Below are 21,341 nucleotides of genomic sequence, written 5' to 3' on the forward strand. Positions count from 1 at the left end.
TCGGTCATGTGCTCGTCCCCAGGCTCTGTGACAAAACAGAGAAAGAATGTGGTCTCTGTCAACTTTCATGGAGGCAGGCAGCAGGAAGTGGCTGTCACCAAGAATGGCCCACCCACCAAGATGACACGCAAAGCAAACTGCCCCAGTAGGAAACCAGAGGACTCAAAGGAAGAGGGGGATTTGAATCTTGGATGACACATGTCCCCCACATCTGAGCTCTCTGACACCCAACGCACAAACATATGTGTGCGTATGCGCATCTCCGGGAAAGGGGGAGCCCCTAACCCTCACCCAGCTTTCTCGTGATTCCAGTTCAGGCAAGGAGGAGTTAAATCCACGGGGGTCTCTCACATCAGGGGGCAGATTGCTTCCCGTTTCATTTTTCCTGGCATTCTCACATGAGACACGGCCGTGAAGAACGTACTCAGGAGTCCGGTGGTACAGGTTGGGATCGCCTAGCTGGCTCTGTTTCTCAGCGTATGGTCACCACCACATTCGCCAAGAGGCCAGCAGAGAACACGTTGAGGACAATGTTCAGGACAAGGGTGCCACTCAGGGCCCGGGTCACAGGTCACGTGGGGAACTTGCCATTATTCCATGGGTAAACATCCCTGGTTATGTCGGCCCAAGGTGGAGTGGATTTGACTCTCCCCTGATGATCAAAAGTCGATGGCATCAGGCTGCCACAGGTCCCAGTCCCTCCTTAGCATCTGAAATCCTGTTTCTATCCCGGCCCTCTGCCGCAGATGCTCTCTCACTAACTAATCAGTGTACCTAGAAGGCCAAGACAAGAGCAAGTTTGACATTAAACCCTCAAGCAATTAAACCTTGCTAAAATCCACAGAGAAATGCAAAGAACTTAGAACAGCCACAACACATTTGGAAAATCAGTCAAAAATTCTCAAAGTGTACAGTGTTTTTTAATTTATTTCAGCTATTTCTCGGGAAAACTTGTTTTTTAATGAGAGAACACAATGTTTGGATATCATGAACATTCCAGACACAGCCCGCCTGTGCAAAGGCCCGTCCACGGTATCATTTACAACTGTGCCCCTCCCAAGCCCACCCAGCCCCAGAGATTAAGCTCTGGCCTGTGTTTGGTGGTTAGCATCCCCTTGCTAAAATATGCTTACTACAGATGTAGTTTAATCCTGTTGGGTTTTGACCTTTGTCTAAACCAGATCACGTTCAACATATTCTTCTGTGACTTGCTATTCTAATTCTACAAATTTTTAGTAATATTTATGCACGATCGTGTGTGTGTCAGTAGTAGAGTACCTTCCAAAATTTTTTTTAATGTTTACTTTTGAGATAGAGAGAGCGCGTGTGAACGCGCACCAGAGAGAGGGCAGGGAAGGGGCAGAGAGAGAGGGGAACGGAGGATCCGAAGCAGGCTCCCTGCTAAAAAGGAGAGCCCGATGCAGGGTCTTGAACCCATGAACCGTGAGATCATGGCCTGAGCCAAAGTCGGACACTCAACCGACTGAGCCACCCAGGCGCCCCCCAAAATGTTTTTATTCACCCAATGGATATTTGTATCCCTTCCAGTGTTTTACGTTTCCAACATTACTGTATGAATTTCTCCTGAGTATGTACTTAATCATAAACTTCCCAGGCACAGTGTATGTGCATCTTCCTTTTTTAAATAATATGAAATTTTTTTCCAAGTATGCATATAAGAGACCTGGTTGCTTTACATCCTCAACAACACTTGGTATGTTCAGACTTTCTAATGTTACCAATATGGGATATTGGCAACCAATAACATTGCAAGCTGGTCCAGCCTCTGCATTTCCAAAGATGACTTTTTTGCATGTCACTCCTCACTGCCACATATTCAGATGCCAAAAAGCAGGAAGCATACAGAATTCAGCTTCCTGGCTTCTGCACATACCCCTTTCTAGAACACAGGACCAGTTAATGGTGGTGGAGCGAATGATGCTAGCTTGTGAGTTTCCTAGTCTACCAAGGCTCAGAAGGGAACAAAACAGGAAACCACAGGTAGAACAGGGCAGCGAAGGTTGCCTGATCCCTCTCTTGCCAAGTTAGACCTCATAGATGGGGAGAGAAGATACAGAGGAACAGACGCACAGAGCGTGAAAGAAGGACTCTAGCTTCATTCTATTTCTCTTGTCGTTAAATCCTCTGTCGCCCGCACTGGGGTTAAGAGTGGAGGGGAACTGCTCTCCACTTCAGAGAGATTTGCACCCAGAACAAATAGGGATCGCAGGTTCCTCTGCCACCTTGACCAACTTCTTCATGTCAGGACAGTATCTGATGTCTGCCTCTATTCCTCATATAGAGGCCAAAGAGGGGCGCCCTCCAGAGCGGGAGTGGCGAGCTGGGCGAATGCTAAGTCCCCCGAGAGCCCGCAATCTGCCATCGGGGGGCGCTGGTGCTGGGGGGCTGCTGCTGTCACCCCAGGCTGCGCTGTTAGACCTGGTTCCCGCTTGTCCTTCCCAGCCACCGGTGGTGCATTCCTGGCAGCTGCCTCTTTGCAGAAATCTGCACCAAAATTAAACCCATCAAGCTGTCAGCCCCGTTGCCGGGGCTGCTCCCATGTCAGCCCATGTCATGACAACCGATGATAGAAATTCAGGCTTCACGGGGAGCATCTGTTTCCTTTTTAAAATCGCTTTAAAAAGAAGCCTGAGCAAGGCGCCTGCTGCTCAGGGCAGTGCGGGATGCCGAGGCAGGCAGGCAGGCTCAGCACCTGCCAGGGGTGGCGCTTCCTCTAGAATTTAGGAAGCCAGTGGGGGAGGGGCGCCGCGTTCCAAAAACAGCAGCCTTGGGACGGAGGCGGGGGAGGAACCGACAGGAGTCACGTCTTCTCCTCGCTGGGGGCCTCGGCTTCTTAGACACCACCCAGCACATGCTTCTTCGTTAAGTCCAGCACTGTGGCCCAGGGTTAAAACGCAGTCTTGCCTTCTCAGGGCGGACTTTGTCCCAGGACAACTCCAAAACCTCCAAAATATTGGAGATTCTCTCCTCCGACCACCTATAGAATGGAGAGAGGGCAGAGGAGAGCTGAAGGTTTCTTATCCCAAACGCTGTCTCTCCTTTGATGGGCCTGTGACTCAGGATTGCTCAGCAACATAAAATCTGGGGAGAAAACAGCATTAGTTAAATTCCTGCTGTTGCCCAGTTTACCTTGGCCTCTGCCCAGGATCGCGTGTGCTTGTGTGTGTGTGTGTGTGTGTGCATGCACACACATACACGCATACGCACGCACACACACACACACCCCCCACACACAATGCATATATTCTTGTGTTGACCAAAAAGCCCAAGACACAGATGAAGCACATTCATATTCAGCATCTGAGCATAGATATGGAAAGAATCTTAGCATCCTCTCTCCCATTTTCCTCAGGAAACTGAAGCCCAGAGAAGTCAGGTGACTCTTCCAAAATTGCCCAGTTGGATACCAACAAACAGAGGAAGAGATCCCAGAATCTTTTGCTCCTGCCTTCTGGGGCTGTGTCTGACCAAATAAACAAACGGACAAAAACCAACTGGGAAACTTTTCTCTAGAGAAGCGCAGGGCCTATTGAAGCATGGCAGAGGAAAGGTTTGTCTGATACGATTTTGGAAATGAGAAAAGATCAGAGATCACCTACTTGAAAAAAACAGATATTTTAAAATGTGTATGGGCCAACTTTACCCTACTGCAGACAGGATTAGGGTGAATGGTTGAGGGAATGCTTGTAACACGGGCAGTGAGTGTGGAGGTCTGAGACCTCAGTCTTCAGGGATGCGGAGGCCCCAGAATTTCTTGGGCAGCTCGCTGCTGGGTGGCTGATCTTCCATGAGCAACTCCTGGGAGATAACCTCTGAGCTGTTAGGATATCCTGATGGACAAAGTGTCTCTGTGTGCTTGGAGCCTCGGACCACACTCTATAGTTTGACCTCTGAGGGGCAGGCTGGGGACAGAGCAACTAGGGTCAGTCACTCGGGCGCTACGTGCCTCGGTGACTGACTCCCCAGTAATGGCCCTGGCCACCCCGGCTCTAGTGAGCCTCCCTGGTTAGCAAGCCTTCACATGTGCTGTCACAGCTTGGAGCCGGGCAAACGAAGCACTGTCGGTTGAGTACGCAGCAACACGGCACGAAAAGCTCACACCTGGCTTTTCCTCAGCTCCACCCTCGGATTTGAAATCCGTATCCTTCCACTGTAATAAACTGTAACTGTGAATACAGCCGTGTTTCTAAGTCCTGTGAGTCCTTCTAGTGACCTATCAATCCAGAGTGTAGACTTCGTGAACCCCGACACAAGTCAACTCACCCCTCCAGCCCTCAGTAGCTTCACATATTAAATAAGGGACTTGACCTACTGCTCTACATGATTTCCAAGCCTTCTTAAAGGCTGTCTTACACCCAACTTTGCAACTGTCTGGTTTGGGGGGTGTTTTGTTGTTGTTGTTGTTGTTGTTTTTTACTGCCCTGTCTGCACTAGGGATTTCTCTGCTCATGGTCCCTGCTATTACTCCCAAACAAATGAACCTTTACAGAGAAGGGGATGTTGTCAGGTCTCCAAGTCTTAAATATGTGTCCAAAAGTCTGCTGGCTAAGTCCCCATATCCACTCTCCTTTCCTTCCCTACTGAAGGAATTCTAGTTTAGCTGGGCACCTGAGAATCTTAATTGAGAATAAATGTTCCAACTAGTATGAACTGAATGTCTGTGTCCTCCCAAAACCCATTTGTTGAAACCCTACCCCTCAGTGTGATCGTATGAGGAGATATCATCTTTGTACCTCCTTCCCAAGGGAGTTTGCTTCCCTTCCCTGCTCTCCTCCTCAGGAGGACACAATAGGAAGTCAGCAACCCAGAAGAGGGTGCTCACCAGAACCTGGCCATGCTGGTACACTGCCCTCGGACTTCCAGCCACCAGAACTGGCAGAAATAAATTTCTGTTGCTAAAAAATCGCCCAGTCTACGTATTTGTTATGGCAGCCTGAACTAAGATGCCAGGATTCCTAACAACTAGATGTGGCCATGTGACTTAGTACTGGTCAATAGTGTGTAAGCAAAAGTGTAACGTGGGGCCCCTGGGAAATGCCTTACAGGAAGCGCGCACTCCCTTCTAATCTGTCCCTCCTCCGGGGTGGTGATGGTGGGTTCCGGATGATGTCTCTATCCATCGGGAAGAAGCCATGTTCTAAGCATGACAGACTCGGGAGAAGGAGTCTGGTTCTCTGGGGATTTAATGAAGGCACCAATCAGCCATGAGCTAACTGTGTCCTCCATATTTCTTTTTCACGAAAAACAAATAGCATCCATCTTGTCTAAGCCATCTTTATTTTGGATTTTCTGCCATGGCAGCTAAGCCTTTCCTAGCCAAACACAGACTGCATCTCCCACCTAATGAGCGACTTAGCAGGGCTCCCCATCTGAGCCCATCTAGTGCCTGTACAAGAAAGCAGTGATGATTCATTTAAAAGCACTCTATTCAGAATACGATCTTCTCCTATTTCCTACAAATCAAATTACCAAGAGACCAATTGGATTTTTCAAGTCCCTCAAAATGTTCTTTTTAGATGTTCTTGGTATTAAATAGTAAGAGAATTTAAATGGCATCAACAAAACACACAGACGTGACTGTGAGGATAAGTTACATAAATCTGTGACAGAAAGAACCTCACCAGAGCACATGGGTGCAGCGGAGATGGGAAAACAATGAGCAGGAGCTCACAGATTTGCTTCTAGCTGCTGCCATCTTTTCACAGGTGACCATCTATTTGGATTCGGAGGCATCTTCCCTGTTCCTAGGGAGAGTGACATTCAGACGGTTTAGGGTAGCACGAGGCTGAGAACTTCCACACTCATTTCCTGAATACACATTGTCTCTGGACCCTGAACTCTTTGAAAACAGAAGCTGAAGTGGGGTCTCCTTCCTAATGAACATTCCTTGGGCTCAGTGCAGTGCTGGCCACGGAATAAGCCCAGTGCCAGGGGGCCTGCCCTGGAGCCACAGCTATGTCAACTCCGAGCAGGTGGTATTAATCGGGCGACAAAACCTGAGCCCTTGCAAACACTCTCCTTTTTGTAACTGTTCACGATCCCTTACTATGTGCCCAACATTTTATGCTCATCTTCTGTAATCTTCCCAACAACCCTATGAAGTAGGTACCATTATTTTTTTTGAAGTAGGCACCCTCGCGATCCGCATTTTACAAATGGAACAACTGAGCTGCAAAAGAAGGGAGACCTCTTGCCCACAGGTTTTCAGCAACCAAGGGGCAGACCATGGGTTCAAAGCCAGCAGTCTGACCCCGGAGTCCAGGCACTGACCCCACTGCACCGTGAGCAGAAATCCTGACACACAGGATGTTGTTCTTGTTCTCGTTCTCAATGTTACTCTTGTGATTGTTGCTGTCGCAGACTCAAAAGAGGGGAGGGAACTAACTAACATTGGTAGGAAGCTGGTGTTGGCCTGGGCCCGGACTAGGCTCGATGTTTTATCTATACTGTTTCATTTCATCTACACAGAGGCTTATTCCCAACCTACTGATGAGGTCATTGAGACACAGGAGGTCTAAATAAAGCCCTCAAGACTCTGCAGCTGTAATGGTAGCATGTGGACTTCTTTTCAGGTCTCCCCGACTTTCAGTCCCGCGCTGTCTTCATTTCTCCGTTCTACCTCCAGGCCCACTCCTCCTGGATGGGCCCTCACCACACAGCCCCTCACCATACCCCTCCCGTCATCTCATCCTCAAGAGCCAACACTTTCATTTGTAACAAAATGATTGCCATTGAGTAGGAAAGCTTTTTACTTGTACTTACTAAGATCATTTACACTCCCACCCATCCAAAAAAATATTTGAGGCAACACAAAAGACCATATAGAGATTAATAAAATAATTATTGCTAATGGGGGAACAAAGTGTTGCCGATCTGTCTTAACAAAATCAGCTGGGTCTTGATCTGGCACAGTAGTGGTTATGGGTCCAGGTTGGTTGGTAGTCAGATCCACAAGACACAGAGGCTTTGACCTGGTACCATGTTTCTGCAGCTTTATGGAAGGATACAGAGCTGGGGATACCGGTGTAGCATTTTTCGCTCCCCTGGAGACCCAGCACCCACCCAATGGCACAGCTTCTTCTACCTTCTCACCCACATGGGACATGTATGACAGCCAAGGCCAAGGGTGGGAGTCGAGGTGTGTGGGGGTCACCTTGACACAGAGAAGCACAGAGCACCTTGGTCCCCCACCTATCTTTGGCACCACCCTCACCCTGTAGGCTCAGGGCCTGCATGCCCACTCAGCTCCCCCAACCGATGAAGTCTCCCCAGTTGGGGACCTCACAGACTTAACAGTCGCCATCTGCCCACCCTTGGGAGTTTCCACAGAACAATACTGTGAGAAGACCAGCTCTGAGGTCGCCTAGGCCTGATGTCAACTCTTGACTCCCAGGTGTCACACTAAGAGATAAAGACATTCAAAGGAGCCATGTTGTGTTGTGTAAGTTCTACATCAGTAAGAGGAGGGCTGGAGGGAACAAGGAAAGCCAGCCGATGTTTGCTTAACACACAGGGGTTTGTTTTCACACAGCAGAAGTCTCGCGATACAGTCCTGTGCAGCTGCTCGGGGGGGGGGGGGGGGGTGAATCCTGAGGTGCCGACTCCATCCATGCCTGTTGCCTTATGATTGCGATAGAGATGCTGCACCTTCTGGTCTCCCATCGGCAGGACAAGTAGAAAGAAGGAGGGGGAGGGAAAAGTGGGTAGAACCTGTAACAGGAAGCAAAGAGTTTCCCCCAAATTCCCAGCAGACATCCTCTCTTATCTCATTGGCTCTAGCTACATCACACAGCTACTATTAGCTGCCAGGGAGTCCGGGGAAGTGAATGTTCTTAGCTCAGTGCAGAGTTGCCCCAAACAAAATGGGGCTTTGTTAGTAAGAAAGAAGGATGATCAGGTAGAGGGTCAATGGGCAGGTACTCTGCAATTTCTACCACATATGGCAACCTCGAAAACAGTTTTCAAACCCACCAGGCCCCACATTTTAGGCAGCCTGCTTTCTGCACACGGGCCTCTTCCCGGCAAGCAATACCCCTTCCATCTGGCCCCAGTCTCTTCCTCCGGCCCACCACCCCACCCCTGACAACAGCGTGCTAAACAAACACAGGTCTCTGTCCTCAGCAACCCCCTCCTTCTCTCCCCTAGCCCTCTGCCTTTTGGGGAAACCACCAAGGAATTTATATCTCCAGCCTCATTTTTAGAGCTTTAGTAAGGGCATGATTTTTACAACTGGAATTTAGAAAGAATGTTCAAGACCGCCATGGTGGTGGCCACCATTCTCTCAGGCAGGTCCCCGGGTACACATGGTTTTCTTATTTTGCCAACCAGATGCTGGCCCCGAAGACATACTTTTAAAGACAAAGTGGCTATGGTGACCTAGATATTTCCTTGGGTATCTTGGAGCTATCCGCAGAGTGTATATTACTGTAGCCCTAGTTAAAGCTGCCTTGGTAGGTAGAGCTCCCAGATAATGAGACAGCCAAGAGGTTGGCCAGACACTTCTTAAAGGCCGCAGAGTATGCGTGATATCGGAGAAAGGACGTACATTCCTTCTGACTCCAAAAATCAGTGGTTTGGATCTTTGTGGCTTGCTGTAGTTTCCCTCTTAAAACAGCATCACGCGAAAGTTGTGGGGCTCCCGACAAAGGGGAAGATGAGACACAGAGTTTACAAATTGGGTTAAGGGAAGCTTGGTGCTAAGCTTGCCTTGTGGTTGGCTTGTGGAATTCTAGATGCTTCTGTGGACACCAATTTAGACATTTGTATTTTTTGTTGTTGCCGTTGTTTTTAATCTCCCGAGAAGAGGTGCCTCACGGTAACTTCATGAGGGTGATGGGTTGGTATCTGGCGGCTGCCTCTTGAGGACTCCCCAGCCCGGCTCATATTTTAGAAGTTTTGAATTGAAAAGACAGGAAAATATTGTGATGATTGTTAATTATAAAGCTATCAGAATAAAAGTGCCCTCTCCTCTCCTTCAAGTGGGGGAATCTGGGAATGAGAAAATATCGTTGAAGGCAAAAAAAGACAGCCCCGGCATGAAATTTTTTAAATCTTAATCCTGGAGTTTTAGATCCTGAAAGACCTCCGAGGAAGGTATGCAAGTTCCTAATGTTCTGTAGATCAAATCCTGCTGATGTGCTTCCGGATCCTAACGCGCTCTAAATCAAGTCAAAGCTGCTTCTACACAGTGGGTCTCAAGATCACAAAGTATATTTGGAAAGACAGCTAAATATAATTTTTTATCTCCTGGAAAAATATTTAGGAAATAATAATCTATATGTAGTAGACTGATTACAAAAATGGCCTCGATTACTCACCACTCCTTGTACCCACAGTCTTTATCATGTGACTGCAGATCCTATCATTGAGAGGTAAAGTCTAGCCCTCCACCCTGGAGTCTGGGCCAGGACCTTTGGCCAATAGAATGTGGCAGAAGTGATGTTGATCAGTCAATTCTAAGTCTGGGTCTCAAGAGAACTTGCTCGTTTCTGCTCTCATTCAGAACATTGCCACTGCTATGTAAATAAACCCAGGCTAACCTGCTGGAGGGTACGAGATTTCATGGATAAGAGCTTAGATGTCCCAGCCAAGGGCATCCTAGATCCACCTACAGCTATCCAACCTCCAAAGATGTGAGAAAGACTGGCCAAGATGAGTGGAGATGCCTACCTGACCCATAGCTAACTTCAAATGCATGAAGGAGGCCATCCAGGAGCTGAAGAACTCATAGACTTGTGGGCAGTCTTAAATGCTTATTGTTTTAAGGCAGGGTCAGCAAACTTTGTCTACTAAGGGCCTAAAATATGGTCTCTTATTTTTGTTTTTTAAACACTTTAAAATATAGGAACCTCTTTAGCTTATAAGTCCTATAAAAACTTGCTATGGGCCACATTTGGCCCATGGGCCATAGTTTTCCAGCCTGCCTTAAGCCACTGCGGTTTGGGATGTTTTTGTTTGTTCGTTTGTTTTTTTAAGAACAGTGATAGCTGGCTAAGATACCACATGGGGGTTTTGTTGCTCTTAGATCTTGTTCCCCTGCAGATAGAGACTAAACCATGAGGCCTCTTGCCTCTGGGATGAGGAGGTTGGCTACTGTTAGAAACAAAAAGGCCACTGATCAACTCTGAGTCTCAAAGCTGATTTTCTCAGTTCCTTTAATAAAACAATAGCCTGAAAGCCAGGCTTCATGATGAGAAAGATTTCTAAATTTCAGGGACCACTGGCCAAGATAATGGGATTCCAGAGGAGAGTGCCAGCATGCAATCCCAAAAACTCAGGTAAAACCAGTCTACGTCAGTGGAAACCATTACTAGAGCAAGACCAGAGCTGACATCCTACAGCAGGAGACTGGCAAGGAGCCAGGGTCACAGGACGTCTGCTTCTTCCTCTATGACCATGAAGTCATGCCAACCCAATCCTCTAAACTCTAGCTAGCATTTATGGAAATATAAGGAAAAGAAAAAGGAAGTAAGAAAGACTGAGCATCTATCTGAGTCATGCCTGTGGAGAATGAATAGACCATTTAAGTCATTCAATTGGACTGAGTTTACTGGATTGGACTAAATTTAGTTTTTCCTTGCTACTCAGTGGGTTGGAAACTTAAAAAGAAGATAGATCAGTCGCAGGAAATAAGTCTAAGTTGAATTGTGTCCCCAAAAAGATATATTGAAATCCTGACACCCAGTACCTGTGAATGTGAACTTATTTGGAAGAAGTGTCTTTGCAGATGTAATAAATTAAGATAAGGTCATTAGGGTGGGCCCTAATCCGATGTCTGGTGTCCTTACAAGAGGAGAAGGAGATAGACACACAGGAGAAAGCCAAGTGGTGATGGGGGGCAGAGACTGAAAGTCTGTAGCTGCAGGCCAAGAATCAGCAAGAATTCCAGTTAAACCAGAAGCTAAAGTTAAGTGAACTTAAAACTAAGCTAAGTGAAAGGCAGGAAACAGATTCTCCCCTAGAGCCTGGGAGGGGGGCCCCAGGGGCCAAACGTGGCCCTGCTGACTCCTTGACTTCGGGCTTCTGCCCCCAGAACTCCAAAGGAATAAATTTCTCTTGTTTGAAATCACCCAGTTTCAGCAGCCACAGGAAACTAATACAATGTCCATTTGTTTCTTGGAAAAGCAGCTACATCTCCTAACTGATAATTATTTCAACATTGTTTTTCTTGAGTCCCACTTCTGATATTCAAAGTAGCCCTTAAGGGCCCCTCAAGTACTGGCAGAGATAAGGGCTTGACCACCCCCCCACCCCCAGAGCAGGTTCAGATGAACTTGGACACCCAGGGTGAAGGCATATTCTCTGAAGACTTCTGTTTTGGTTTGGGCTTGGGTTTGAAGGGAAAAGGTGTGCATTAAAACCATCCAGAAAACAAAGACTTCTGAACCTTAAACTCAGATATTCTGATTCACTTTGTCCAGAGAATGAAATCCAAGAACATATATCTTTAGCAAACACGTTCAGGGATTCTGGTGACGCAGACAGAAACATCCATGGAGGAACCCCAAAATTCAAAGCGGCATGGAGTTCCCTGCTCACTCAGAAAGCTGTCCCAATGTAGGGATTGGCCAGGGTGGGAGACTTGAACATAGTGGGCTTTTCATCTGTAGACCCCTCGGGGCAGAAAAGGAGCGAGGCAGAAGTAGCCGCCCCCCCCCTCCCCGCGCCCCAGCCCAGGACTCCCCTCACCCTTCCTAAATTTGGACCCTGCACAAGACTCTGGAGAAAGCCACCCCTGATGGCCAAGTTTAGTTTTCCAGGTACCTAGCAATGGGAACCATCGCCCCCACATAAATGGACGGCACTATATCAGCTACGCAGGGCAATGAAGCAACTTATTGTGATCTTGACTCATATGGCAATAAATATGAAATCGAAACACAGAAGCAGAACATCCACAGGAAATGGCAACAGCATTTTATGGGTCTTAAATTTCATAGCAGAAGAGAAAATCACTACCGGGCTCTGAAAAGCTGCAGCCAGAGTCTTTTTTCATTTTTTTTTTTTTTTTTCAAATCCATTTCAGAAGAAAGCAAGACAAAACTGTGGAGTACAGAGTTGAGTTAGGGGGAGGTCAGGCGGAGCCAAGCCATTTGGAAAGAAAATCTCTGTAGTGTTAAGATGGAAAAATGTGAGCAACATAAATCAAAAGAAATTAAGATTCTTAAAACGCATTTGATTTTTTAAAAGCAGCCAAGAACTAGTACAAATAAATTGTGTTTTCTCCTTCCTATCCCATCCCACTGATTAAGTTACAAACCAGGAAAACAGTGAATCTCAAAATTCAGTCCCTATGCCCAGTCAATCCCTATCATTTGCAAGCACTTGATATTTGTGACCATTTCATGAGTTCACTGAACATCTACTACGTGTCCAACCCTTCACATGGATTATCTCTAATCAGCTGAGCAGTCCTGTTGATAGATATTACTTACCACACTTTTCAGATGAACAATTGACATTCCGGGGAGTTAAGCTCACTAGCACTAAGGGGAAAAACTGGGATTCGGACTCAAGCCTTCCTTGACTCCAAAACTCAAGGCTAATCTCACTGCTCTGAAGAACTTGGAATGTCTTAAACCTCCATTTTCTACAATAAAAATAATACTGGAAATGGGGGTTCACATTTACCCGCATGAGAATCTCACGGGGTTAATGAAGATATTCTAAAACTGGATTGTGGTGATGGCTGCACAACTCAGTAAACTTACTACAAAATCATTGAATTGCACACTAAAATGGGCAAAGTTTCTGATATGTCAATTGTATCTCAATAAAGCAAGAAAAATGCAGTATAAAAAAGAATAATATACTGAAACCAAAAGTATAATAATAATAATAATATACAAGTCTAAGGGAGAGAGATTTGTTTCCCCACAAACTTGGGGACAAAATTAAGGATAGATCTGATGGAGTGATAACTGCTCACCACAAAGCAGGCCCAGGGCTTTATCATGAAGACAGACTTGGGCAATTTCAGCTTCCCTCTGTGGCTGAATTTCTCTCTTCAGTGACAACCACTTTTCCATCATATGGGAAATATGTGGCTCCTTGTTTTTTCCTTCCTCTAAAACCTATTTGCAGACCTTTGTTCATACTAAAGTGTAAATGACTGATTTGCGTTTAAAGGCTCTCTTTTCTGAAAAAAAACCCACGTAATTTTAAATTTCGAATCTTCAATCCTCCCCTCTCTGCTGAAGAACACGACAGACCACTTCAGTTGGATGTCCAAGTGACTTCAAAATCAACACACAAAATATAAACCCATTATTATCACGCCACCAGTTATCCCACAAGTCAAACAGTCTGCTATGCCAACTTGCCAAAGCCTGCTTGTCGTCCATGTTTCTCTGGCTCCCTCCCTTCCCACCTGCTAACATAGGTCTCAACCCCTCATGATGCCCCCTAACTCCAAGTACTTCTGGGGAGCCCCAGAGAGTATGTCCTGTCAGTTCTCAGATCATCTGCCGCTGTCCCACAGCATCTGCCGTTTTTATCTTCCTCTACTGCTCCAGCCTCCTCCGTTAGATACATCGCATCCTTGGGACACAAGCACCACTTTGCTATGGACCATCGCTCCCACTGTGCCCTTCCTTGGCCAGCTGGCACGCTGCTCTTGGGTACTTGCACATCCTCTGCACACGGCAGTCCGCCAGGGATCTCTGTCAGCACACGGAAGAGCCAGAGGGCCGGAGGGGCACAGCGTTCTGTGTAGAAGTGGGAGAGTCTCCTCTTCTTTCATGCGCTACACTGTTGGAAGGTCTCAAATCAGTCCTGCCTTCCTCCTGACACCCCATGGAAGGGAATCCAGAATTAAATCAAAGGATGATGTCTGAACAAGATCTTCTACTTGGAATGACCACCAAACACAGTGTCTTTCTTCAATGAATAGAAATACCACCAAAGGGCCATTTTTAATCTTGATGGACAAGTTATCTAAGCCTATTGCAGTGTGTTACCCAGAGCAAAATCACCCTGCAGTCAGCTTTTATAGCTCAGCCTGCAGTGACCTGTCCCTCTCCAGCAAAGCCTCAAGTTACCCCAGAGAAATTATCCGACGTTGTTTTAGGTAACCCCAGCCCAAGGTAGATATCCGAACAGGAGAGAAGGCTGCAAAGCTCCTTATTCATGGGGTGTTGTTTAGAAAAGCCCAGAGCAAAGCTGTAAAGGTATTCTCCAAAGACAATTGACAGACGATCGTGCCAATCAATTGTTTTAGAAAATTAACGTGGGGCGCTTGGGTGGCTGAGCCAGTTAAGGGTCCAACTCTTGATTTTGGCTCAGGTCATGATCTCTTCAAGGGATCGAGGCCTGCACTGAGCACAGAGCCTGCTTGGGATTCTCTCTCTCTCCCTCCCTCCCTCAACATAAACATTAAAAAAAAAAAAAAAAAGAAAGAAAATCAAGTATTGGCATGCTGTGAAGCTACACTCCTTGATCTGAATGGATTGAGGGGTTTTGCCTCGGTTTTTCTCCCCTGATTTTAATCCTGGGTAACCCTCTGAGTCTTGCCTTTTCAATAGATCATTCTCCAGCAGCACTTGAAAAAATCAGCCTCACTTTTTTTTTTTCCTTCAGTCAAAAGAAGCAATAAAATCTGTTGATTTCATTTATGTCTCCCAGGGTTCTAAAGACTGTAAAAATATCAGATGCGAGCCCTACCTGTGATCCTGCTGCTGGATAGTATGGTCTCTTGGAAGCATTTCTTTATCTGCACTTCCTTCTTGTACTTACTACCTGGTTCCCATACACACTTTCATTCTGGGGATTTCCAGTCCTCTTGTTCACCCTATTAATTGCTCTTTTCTTCATGGACAAGGTTTGCAATGTATTTTCCTAAAAAGCTTTCATGCCTTTGTTTCCATTGCTATTCCGAGGAGGAAACCAGATGAGGTCTTTGGAATTACCTACCATGTCTTAGGGAATGAGAAGAAAGCATGACCCCCAAGCAGCCCTGTCTTGCCCAGATCCCCACCCATCAGGACAGCGGTGAAAGAACTCACCGAATTTTCCTGCCCTGACACTGGCGATCTGACAGCCTGCCGTATGGAGGCGGGGCCCAGGCAGCCACAGACTAACACAGTCACCACGAAGGATCTGGCAGGCAGGTGAGACGCACCTAGCACTCTGTACATCATATAGAACACCCTGACACGATCTGTCCGATCTGTCCTCGTAGAAGGCGAAAGCGTAGCTGGAGAAGTACAATCAACTTCTGGGAAACAATGAGGGAACAAGGGAGTGAGCACAAACCGATGGTGGCAGCTGGTCCGGAGAAAACCAGGAGTTTGGGAAAATGAAGGGGGGTTGGAGGAAGCTTCTGGAAAAGCTGGGCACTGAATGAGCAAGTTTAAAAGAGGCAGAGGGGGCCAGGGAGAGCATTTTAGGCAGTGTGTGAGCAATTACAGAAACAGTAGAAAGAAAGCTGGTATGGCGTGGAGTGGAATCAGTCAGAGGCCAGGAAAGAGCAAGCCGCTCAAGCACACTGTGGGGAGTAGGTTTAATAACCACGTGGTCTGCAGAGGTGGAGGCAGGTGGGGAGTGAGGTCTCCTCGGGCCAGCGACAGCGGGGAGCTGCTGTAGCCATGATCATAAGAGGACAAGGTGAGGGAGTGAGTCCCAGGGCCCAGAGAGGGCAGAACCCGGGTCTTGTAGAGAAAAGCAGCCCCCCCACCGCTGCCAAGGGGGAGCCCGCAGGGATGGGGCCTGGGGGTGGCCCAGCCTGACCAACTGCTACCCATCACCATGCTCCAATCTTGTACTAGTGGCCAAGCAGAGAGCAGAGAGCCACTGATGGCTGTAATGGTGAGCGTGGGACACCTGCTCGGCAAAAGGCAGAAAGTGCTTCTGGAGGGACAAAGGGGTGGGAGCCAGCAGACCAATCACCCTGAGGCAGCAGCACAGGTGAAGTCCTGTGGTTGGATGTGAAATGTAGTAGATGAGGCCCCCAAACAGGTGAACTGGAATTGGCCCTCTTGTCCCCCCAGTCTCTGCTCAGATATTACGTGAGCCCCCAAACCCAAACACACTCTAACACATCAACCCTGTTTTACTTCCCTCAAAGCATCATCGAACACGGTCTTGTTCCCCTTTTTGTATCTGTCTGCCCCTGGGAGAGCACACATTTCCCCAAGAACCTCTCTCGTTTGTCACTGATCCACCAGCCCTGAGAACAGTGTCTGCTGGGGTCCTCACCTGGCGAAATCCACACGATGGTGAAATCCACATGATGATCCCTCAGAGAACAAAACACACAAGCCTGAGGCTCAAACTGTGCTAACAGCAACGTCCCAGCAAGGTCCCATCTACAAAGGGGTTAGGGAGCAGGGCAAAATGGGAAGGAGAGAGGAAGAGGGGGAAACTCCCTTCTGAAGGTCACATGTTCTGCCCCGGTCACAGCAGGTGGCCAGAATGTCTGCCAGTTTGAGTTCTGCGTCACCTCTGAGATTTCTCTGCCCCTTCTCAATACAGAGCTGGAGAGAGCCACCAATCTGGTGGCCCAGCCACTGCCTTAGTGGCCCCTCTTGTTTGGCTGAAGCTCCTGGAGCAGGTCACTGAGCCCAGAGAGCCTTTCCGGTTGGAGAGGCCCCAGCCATACATGGATTTATGCCGCACCCGGTTCCTGGGGGAGGAAGGTCTGTTCTGACATCAAACAGTCCGTCAGCATCGCTGTTCCAGAAACTGTTAGCATGATGAGTGGGCCGCACAAAGGTAGCGGGGTAACGGTTAGCTCATCTCTAATTATATGGGATTTACGATTAGGCAGCAAGTTTATTTTGGAACACTGCAATAACAAGACGCACAGCAGTGGCGAGGACGAGGGGGCGGAGTTCTAGCTTGGCCTTTAGAATATAATAGCTTGTCATTGCCATGGAAACCAGCTCCCTGGGAGTTGCAGGCACCTTATTCTATAATTATAAGAGATCTGATAAGGGCTGGGGTTGGGGTGGGGGGATGGTGGTGTGTATTTTTTTTTCTTTATAAATTGTATTTGGTGGCTGAAAATAGAAGAACCTGGAGAACAAAGCCTGTTATTAACCACCATCTGCTAAAAGGCGTCTGCACTTCAGCTGCCGGGAGAGGCTCTTCCTGCAAGCTCTATAGAAGCACCCAGAATGCCAGGGGTTGCTCAGGACGCATGTGCAGAAAGGGAGGGTGTGTCCAGGCAGGCATACCACGTGCAAACGTGGCTTCAAGCTGAAATGGCCATTCTGGCTTGTTGGGACGGACTATACCCTGTATGAAAAGGCAGGCTCCTCCTGTCCCTCGTTGGGCAGGGTCTCCTTGTTTCCGCTCCACGCCTGCCCCCTCCTTCCCAGATTTCATCTCCAGGTGGAATCAGAGCCATCCCAACCCTGGGCCTTGGGCCTGAGCAAACTTCTTAAGCTTTCTGAGCCTCCCTTCTTTTGTGATTGAAGATTATTTGGACGATTGAATGAAGATGAGGGGGAAATGTTTGGCAAACTGTAAAGTTTGTTTGCACGCAGCTGGATTCTCTGAAGAACAGAGCCAAACTTGCCTTGGGAGAAAATCACCCTTCATTTAAAAATCAAACCCCCTATTTTCCGGTTGAATGATTTTACCAATAATTCCACAGTAGATATTAAAGAGAACAGAAGAGCCCCTAATAATAATGATGATGATACTAATAATAATACCTTCCGTTTGTATAGCATTTTATAGCTTAAAGTTGTCTTCACCGTATTCTACCGTGGTTGTACGTTGCCCTGATGGAGTAAGCACTCTCTGTGCTGATTCATTTATCAGGAAGCCCAGGCAATCTGGAAAGCTTCTTTTCTAAAAGGCCTTCTTTTTAAAAAATGGGTCATGGTCATTAAAAACTGAATCCCAACAGCATCAAGTACGGCTGTGTATGTTAAGGGCACAAAGTCAATAAAATCACCAGGAGCTGTTTTCTAAAGCTATCCAAACTCTACAAAGTTCATCCAGTAGCCCTGCAGAAGCAGGAAATGAACGAAAAGAATAGAGAATGCTTCATTCTATTCATGACCATGGTCAGCCTGTTGTCCCACATTAATACTCTTTAAAAGCCAAAGACATATTTGGGGGGAAGCATCACTATTACATTTTGCTTCCCCTACTACACATGACTCCCATGGACTGACCATCACGTCTGGAAGCAGGACAGTGCTCACTGCTCTGTGGCCACCATCAGGTAGGAACGATGGCTAAAATGAGGTAAAAATATGTCTCAATTAAAGCTCTGGAGGGAGACAGCACAGGGCTGATATGGGGGTGCTGCTCATCGAGTTCCCAGGGACCTAGCTCACCATTCTGTCATCTCCACGGCCTGGTCTCATCCTCGTGGTCCAGCGTGGCAGCCAGAGCACTGGCCCTCACAAGTACATTCCAGAGAGCTGGAGAAGGGGCAAAAAACAAGGGAGAAAGAGTGTAAGCTGCCTACCCTTTAAAGAAGGTTCTTAGAAGCTTCCATATAGCAGTTCTGCTCACATACCATTGGCTTTAAGTCAGGAGTTCTGGAAGCAGGAGACGTGTATATTAGGGGACAATCAGCAATTGTCCGCCCAGATCTTTCACACTTTGACTTTGCTTCCACATCATTTTTTGCCAGGTGACACACTTGAGGTCATCTTCAACTGCAGGTTCAACTACATGGAGCCAGGAGCTAACCTGACGCCCTTGTACTAGGTTCCCAACGAACACCATCTCACACTCGGGGATGCACAGCCATGTTACTTTGAACCTGAAGTGAAGGTGTACTTTGAACCCCACTCCTATCCTCAAGGAGCTTGCCTTCTCTTATGGTTCCTCCCCTAATTTCTCATGAGAAGACATCCCAACCTCAAAGCCCATGTTGACAATAGCCAGAAACTTAACCCAATCTGGTCTAAGCACAAAAGGGGACTTTACTAGAAAGATGATGGGTTATCTGACTGAAGACAGAGATAGGAGAATGGGTGGGTCTCAGGAGGACTGGAATCAGGTTCTGCAAAGCCATGCAGGCTCTCGTTCTTTCTCTGCCTGTGTATCTTTCTTGCTGATGGCCTGCTTCTTCCATGGAGGGAACAATTGGTCTGCTAACCACTTCTAAGCTTTCCGTATTACAACTTCAGCCACTTACAAAAGAGAGAAACCAGATATTCTCTCTGGTTCAAAGTCAGGAAACGCCCCTTGGTCCAACTGAGTCAGGTATTAAGCCTGGGTTAATCAGGTATGTCCAGGAGGGCATGGCCAGCTGAACCACATGGACAGAGCAGGAAAAGGACAGTTCCTAAAAACAAGGAGCTTGTCAAACTAGGTAAGCCAATAGGTATTCATGATAAGAGTCATTGTCTAAGTTCCAATAATTGATTTTCACCACAGGTCAAAATTCTCTGGGAAACAGCTACAGAGCAGTTGTCACGGAGTGCTCACTCGTGTACCTTTGCTCACACAGTTTCCAGAGCCCCAGGGCACCTCTATGTTTATGTTATGTTCCCAGATGAAAATAGGATCTCTGGGCACAGCTCCAAAGGGTAGACACGGGCGCCCTCCAGGAAATGCTGGCCTTGCCCCGGGAAGTGTGCACCCTCCCAATCAGCAGCACATCAAATACCCGGGAAAGTATCAGACTAGATTGTTTGTCCCCGCCATATGGTTTAAAACAGACGCAAGAAAAAGGACTGTTGAAAAGTGAGCCCAAGTACAGTCACATCTACCCAGGAGAAAGTGGTACCTGGGCACTCAGACATCTCAGGAAACTGATTAACCCCCTGAAGGGATTCTGAAAATCCTCTGCGTTTCCACCTCACCATGGAGCAATGAAGCATCATGGAAAGCAGGTCAAATGAATCACTCATGAACATTTTTAAAAACTGTATCCCCTGTCAGAAAAGGTTGACCCTGTAGCTCCTGGCTCAATACACTGCCTTAAATGGCCTCCCTCCTCCCCCACCGAGGTCTGCCGGCCAGGATCATTTTGCCCATCTCCCGCCATTTTTCTCTCAGGTGTGAGAAAAACAAAAAGACTAAACTTGGCAGTTCAGTCACCCAAGTCATTATGGAGCCATAGTCATTATTCATTAATAGGCCGTAGTCAACTGTCACTAGACTATCCCTGCTTTCCCATGAGTGGCTCCCTTGAGCAAAACTTAGTTGTTATTTCTCAAATCACAGAAGAGCATTCTCTGAAGAGCTGATTCACCGGCTGACACAGCAGCAAGGGACTCAGAGCCCCACATGGACGTCTTACCCAGGCTACACTGTGTGGTCCTCAGGAGCTAACGGGGGAGCCTTCCTCCACCAGAGAGTCATGGCCGCTAGCATGGTGGAAACAATACTGACTTAGGATTCAAGCCACACCTCCATTACTCTGAAGGAGACCTCAAGTCACATCACCTTTTTCGTCCTTGCTGACTGCCAAAATAGAATAATACCTACCTCAGGGGTGACATGTGTGTATATGAAAGCATTTTGGAACTGTAGGTTTTTAACTGAGGATAACATGAAGCGTGTCGGCATCATAAGCACAGGTAATAACAATAGAGCTGTTGAAATGGAGAAATTCATACCAGAAGACCTCTGGAAGAAACGATGACTTATATGGGTTTTCCAGGTGCTAATGAGAGTAAAAACCACATCAGAAATGGGGCCAGGGTCAGATCCCCAAATCTCATCTTCTTCATTCTCTTCCCGGGGAAGCTATGTCACAGAGCTCCCGCAAAGGCACATCCAGCTTCGTTTATGAATTAAACTTGTACTTTTTTATTTAAAAACAAATAAAAGAGCCCCTTTTCACTTTATATCAGTGCTGCCTACTCCTAATGTATAAATTCTCATGATAAAAATCCATTTCACTGCCATTTGTAAGAATTCATTTTATCTGCCTCGTCTCTAGCCTTTGAAAGCGCCTGCCAGGTCTCTGAGCCAAGGTCACACAACACACAGGCGAGCTGCAGGTATCCCCATTCATCCACAGTAAATGCTTGAAGTGTCTCTTTGTCCCTCATCCACTTTCTCCTCAGACTCTCATCTTCACCTGTCAGTGACCTCCTGGCTCTTCAATTCCAACTGCAATCTTGCCTCTGGACTTTGAGACATATTTATTCAGAAAACAGTGAATGCCTGCTGTGTGCCAGGCACTATTTGTTCACAGTGAACAAAACCATCAAAAACCTGTGGCCTCCCGGAGTTCATGGTCTAGTTTACTCCTGATTCCTAATGTTAGAATCGTGGTTTCCTCGAATGGGTTCTGACGTGTCTGGACCTGGCACGGTAAACCCTTGGGCACCAAATTTCAATTGTCAATTCCAGCATCAAGAAAAGGAGAACTTGAACTCAATGGCACATGGAACTTTCTG

Source organism: Lynx rufus, unplaced genomic scaffold, assembly GCF_022079265.1.
Source record: "Lynx rufus isolate CCGP_SWC_20201006 ecotype Redwood Valley unplaced genomic scaffold, mLynRuf1.p SCAF_10, whole genome shotgun sequence".
Classification (NCBI taxonomy): domain Eukaryota; kingdom Metazoa; phylum Chordata; class Mammalia; order Carnivora; family Felidae; genus Lynx; species Lynx rufus.